At 39.6% G+C, this 6,000-nt stretch overlaps 1 protein-coding gene across 1 annotated transcript in view; it reads left to right on the top strand.

The window, feature by feature from the left end:
• Nucleotides 1-1,530: 1,530 nt before the first annotated feature.
• LOC135210140 (ceramide glucosyltransferase-like) overlaps nt 1,531-6,000 on the top strand; it is a 153,669-nt gene continuing 149,199 nt past the window's right edge. The window contains exon 1 of the mRNA XM_064242960.1: nt 1,531-1,681. The gene's annotated coding sequence lies outside the window, so the exon portion shown is untranslated. The remainder of the gene's footprint in view (nt 1,682-6,000) is intronic.

Genomic DNA, 6,000 nt, shown 5'->3' with positions numbered 1-6,000 from the left:
AACAACCTCTAGAGTCTATAAGAGGTTCGTCCATAACCCTTATTTGTTCTCTCTGCGTTTTCATTGAACGTTATCTTAGTTTTATTCATATCAATTTTCAGTCCTACATTTCTGCTTTCTCTGTTAAATTCTTCTATCATCTTGTGTTGTTCCTCCCCTCATTTACTGAGTAGAACGGTCATCTGCAAATTTTGTTGTTAAGGTATTCCCCATTAACGTTAATTCCTACATCTTCCCAATCTGATTTTTTAAAAACTGTATATAATATATATATATATATATATATATATATATATATTATATATATATATATATACAGTTTTTTTAAAATTTAGATTGGGAAAATGTAGGAATTAACATTATTGGGGAATACCTTAAAAACTTAAGATTTGCAGATGACATGTCTACTCAGTGAATCAGTGTTATATATATATATATATATATATATATATAATATATATATATATACTAACGCAAATTATACTGTTACTGAACCCAACCGAGGCAGTAAATGGTTCACATTCCTTCCATTGCCTCTCAGCCTTTGTCCCTCTTATATTTCACATAATGCATCTCTTGAGTGAATTGGTATAGTCGCACCTTCCTCCCCCTTTGGTGGTTGGGAGTCTACCGATGAGGTTGCTATAGTCGTAGATATAGAGAGGACCTCTCTATATCTATGACTCTTAGCTGCATTTAGGTTGACTGGTGGTTGTGAGTCATTTATGTGTGTGTGGAGAGAGAGAGAGAGAGAGAGAAGAGAGAGAGAGAGAGAGAGAGGTGGATGCTTATATGCAAGTTTGGAGTGACATAGATGGGTAAATTTAGTGAACCGACATAAAGAACGGGGCGTACTCATTCACCCACGATGTAAATAGGTATAGTCTATGAGTAGAACTTGCATACACCTATGTTACTTACCACTTACCTCTTACACTTTTTTTAATATTAACAGCGTAACTGAGTTTTATTTCTGTATGTAAGCAGATTCGAACTTTGGTCCTTTTTCTCCTGACGGTATCGAAACAACAGATAACTTACGTTAAATCATTTCCATGATAACATTGTTTTCAACGGCGTCGCCTTATTTATCACAACAAGCTACATTCTAAAATGAAAACACGGAAGGTAAACTGCATGAAATACGAGTTCCATATCCATTTAAACATGCATTATGTTCCTGCCATGAATCATAATCACGTGAGGCACGGTATACGATGACACAATGCAAACGTCATAGCCGCCCTTTACCTGGAAGCTTCACGAGTGGCTCGACTACATGCTGGCATGAGGGTGACGTCATTGCACGAAGCTTGCCATACGTACGATGATGGCCGTCGATGCAAAGTTTTTGTCCGCGTTTTCTGTGTCAAGCACTGATTGACGGATGGAAACTTCGAGAAATTATGAATGTCGGAAGTGTTTAGTGTTCGCGTTTTAACTCAGAATGGAAATGGAAGTCGGAAATTTAAGTTTTTAAAATTTTGACGAGGTGGTCACTCAATAGGAGGAACTTCTGAGAAAACCTGAAATTGACAGAGAAAAACACGGCCTTGTCAGTCGTCACTCGGAGTGGACAGTGTTTGCGAAGTCTCCTCGCGTCCGTCCGTCGACGAATATTAAACTTACGTCGTCGTCCGGGAGACCGATCGTTTTTAGTCTGGTTTTCTCGAAGTTGAAGGTAAGGTGCAACTTTAATGAATCCATTAACTCTCTCTCTCACTCCCTGTTGCTCTTTCTCTCTCAAATCAACGGTTAAAACAGGCGCCCCTTGTATATCGGTGTTATAACGTGCACTCTGATATTTTGAAACGCGTTATCAGTACGCTGATTTTAGTGGTTTCCCTCTTGAAACTTTTGATTACGGTAATTCATGCTTACTCAAATCAAGTGAACCAGCTGTCAAGTGTTGCGAATTTATATACATATATACATATATATATATATATATATATATATATATATATATATATGATATATATATATATTATATAACACGTATATATATACAGACACACACACACACACACACACACAATATATATATATATATATATATATATATATATATATATATATATATATATATATATATATATTTGTGTGTAAATTTAAAAATGAATAAAAAAATCAATGAGCCTTACGAGCATTTTTTTAGACCGATTAAATGTTTTATGATTAAGCAGAGAGAGGTTTAAAATATGTGGACGGGAGAATGACCTTTTTAATCACTTGCATTATGTAGCTCATTCACATCAGCAACCCGACTTCTCTCCCTGAAAGTAGAGTAGGCTCAAGAATATCCTACATTCTAACTCAGGCTCGTAACCAGAGTTTTTTTTTATGGGGGTCTTGTTTTTCCCAACACTGGATCTTTTCTTTTATAAATGTCATTGCATATATAGGTATATATAAGATGAAATACTAGAAAATGTTATTTTAGTTATATTAATTAAGAAGAAAAATTGGGTATGCGGTCCATGCCCTTCTACCCGATCAGATGTTATTCAAAGTCCTGACTTTGGTTAACAGAATTTCACTTATTATGTTGAAAGTTTACACTAAAATTCAAAAGTATTTCTTCAGTTTTCGACTGACAGAAATTTTGTCCCCCCCCCCCCCCCCCCCCCCCCCCCCCCCCCCCCCCCACCCCCACCCCCCCCCCCCCCCCCCCCCCCCCCCCCCCCCCCCCCCCCCCCCCCCCCCCCCTTCGGTACATTCCTGTAAACCTACGGGGTTCGTACTTAACCTGTTCTAGGACTCCCCTCTTCTCCCATCAACCCATCTATCTGGTGATAGAAATTCATTTCTGGATATAATGTGGTTCGAATCCCACAATAAGCTGTAGTGCCCGTTGCTAGGTAGCCAATTGGTTTCTAGCCAAGTAAAAATATCTAATCCTTCGGGTCAGCCCTAGGAGAGCTGTTAATCAGCTCAGTGGTCTGGTAAAACTAAGATATACTTAACTTTTGTCAGTTCCCGCTGGTTTGTTGACACTCCTTCCATTTGAATATATATGCCGTATGTCATCCCTTTGACTAAGCAAGAAAGGTCTTTGAGTTCTCAGGGAAAGTTTGTTTCTTTCACACCGTTTTCAAATATCTTTTCCTGTAAAGAGATGTTATTACATCTTGATGCATTGGAGAGCGCCCTTGCCTGCGTCTAGTTCTCCGAATGTTTATTTAAAATTCGACTGGCTTAACGCCCCATTGCGGCTACTCACCCCCGCTCTGAGAAGTATAGAAGAATAAGGAGAATATAGGAAGAGGAAAATGACTGATTAAAGGAGATTGTAGCAGATCTAACTCGTCCAAGCGAGATGAATGATTAATTCCAAAGATGTATAGCGTAGGGAAAGGAGCAGTAACCGACATGAGTGCTTTAGGCGCATGTTCATCTATACATATGCATATTCCCACCGTAGAGGGGCATTACTTCGGAGTTTTTTGCAGCTTTCCTTCCGCCCCTAACTGCAACCTCTTTCGTTCCTTTGACTGCATCTCGTTCATATTCTCTTTCTTCCATCTTACTTTCCTCAACCCTCTCCTAACAATTGATTCGCATCGCAACTGCGAGGCTTTCCTCCTGTTACACCTCTCAACCCTTTTACTGTCAATTCCGTTTCAGCGCTGAATGATCTCATAGGTCCCAGTGCTTGGCCTTTTTGCTTAAATTCTATGTTCAGTTTAATTCCTTAACTGAACGCAGTATCTTTCATAATCATGGTGAGTGAATGAAAGCTGATTCTGTTATAATAGGTACAGAAACGATTCATATCGTGAATAATGATAAACTGACCGATAGAAAAATGGAAATGAACGAGATAAAACACTGGTCATCAGGCAGTGGAGAGGCGTAGGAATAATAATAATAATAATAATAATAATAATAATAATAATAATAATAATAATAATAATATTATTGGAGGCGTCTCTTGGCGCTTTTATCGTTGAAGCCTCTAAGAATCTGGGTTTAACTTGGCGGGCCGGCAACTTCACGACCAGGAAAATCATTTCAAGCGAATTCTATATCAAGATGCTGGATAAATCAGTGACCAGTGCCTTCAGCGTTAGTTATGCAGACAGTGAGTGAGTGAATAGTAAAACTCTTGCTTACTTAAAGAGTTTATATATCTGCCGCTCCTTTCATTGTCGGAAACTCAGTTTATGATTAAATAACCATATGTGATTCTACACACACACACACCACACACATATATATATATATATATATATATATATATATATATATATATATATATATATATATTATATATATATATATATATATATATATACTTTGTATTTATTAACATAAGCCGTTTCCCTTAAAAGGAGTTCTCAACAGTAAAGAACAGACGATGATCACTGCAATAACCACTGGTTCCATGCAACGTAAAGACGCCATACAAACAAACAAAAATCAAACAATCACTCTTAAAATGCTCAATCACGAAGGAAACCCCTGTCCATAAAACTTCCTCGGCTCTACTATAGTAGATTCACATCAACCGTGCATTTGATGTCTAGGCCCGTCCGTTACGACGCCCCTGATTGGCTGTTGATAAATTAATCACAAGGTTGGAAATTCTCAGTCTCTCGAGAGAGTTCATACGAGCAGGATGGATGTTCCACCTCTTCTGAGGGATAAGTTTGACAGAAGTATCTCTCAGGAGAGGTGGGAATACATCCTGCCTATGTGAAATCTCGAGAGAGAGAGTTTCCAGCCCTGCAATTGGCTTATCAACAGCCAATCAGGAGCGTCGTAAGGGACGGGCCTAGACATCTAATGCACGGTTGATGTGATTCTACTATAGCCCCTTCATACACTTATCCAGAAGGGGCACGTTTGTCGAAGCTCCCCTACACTAGACGCACTGCGCGATTCATCACTATCGCACACGCGCTCGCTCATAGGGCAACAGGGTACATTTCTTTGTCAACAAACAAAAAAATATGACCCGGATGCCATTCTTTTCACAACCATTTTTTCCACATCTGTTGCTAGAAATAGTGGAAAACTTCTGCTCCGGTGTGCGAGACTGCTCGAGATTGTATCTTATCTTTCCGCTGGAATCACGCGCGGAAGGTCGTAGTACAGAACCTGTTCCTTATCTCGAATTGAATCATCCCCCAAAACCCTTTTGCCCGGCCGTGCTATCGCTACATGACATCCTCAGTCGCTTATCTAATCGGAAACAAATATGCGATAGAATCGGAATGTTCTCCTCGGTTGACGAAGGACCGGGATGTTTCACCCCCTTGGGGCTTTTGTATCCGATTATGTTAGACTAATAGGATCAGCTCCCTACCCTCCACCTTTCATTCAACCTCACGTCTCTTTCGCTAACGTTTTAACCCTAAACTCCCCGTAGTTGGGGCGGGGGGGGGGGGGGGGGGGCATTAGTGCAGTGTCTACCTCATACGGTGCACTGTAGCCATTACTGAAGGTTCTTCCCAGAGTGCCTTCGGCCCCTAGCTGCAACCCCTTTCGTTCGTTTTACTGTACCTCCTTTCATATTCTCTTTTTTCCATCTTACTTTCCATCCTCTCCTAACAATTGATTCATGGTGTAATTGCGAGGTTTTTCCCCCTTTTGCTATCCATTTCTGTTTCAGCGCTGCATGACTTTATAGGTCCCAGTGATTGGCCTTTGGCCTAAATTCTATATTCAATTCAATTTAACCCTAAACTGTCACCTTCTATCTTCTCACATTATTCCATTCCTTGGGGGTCCTCTGCAGACAGCTCTTCCTTCCCCCAGCACAAGGCAGCTTCCCTTAAATGTGAAGAGAATAAAAAAAAAAAAAGAGGAAAACTGGGTCACCAGTTATCGGCACTCGTCCTCTACCTGCTGAACTATAAGGATGAGTCCCCTGTACGAAAGAAAGGAGAAAAATGCATATTAATTGTGAAGACAAGGTCTCTTACATCTTAGATTAAATTTGGCGTTTTTATTTTGAATACTCATGTAAAACCTTACTTTTATTTTAAACGTAAT

This window comes from Macrobrachium nipponense, chromosome 39, assembly GCF_015104395.2.
Source record: "Macrobrachium nipponense isolate FS-2020 chromosome 39, ASM1510439v2, whole genome shotgun sequence".
NCBI classification, from domain to species: Eukaryota; Metazoa; Arthropoda; class Malacostraca; order Decapoda; family Palaemonidae; genus Macrobrachium; species Macrobrachium nipponense.
Note: the sequence above shows the minus strand (reverse complement) of the source record. Positions and strands in the feature narration are given on the sequence as shown.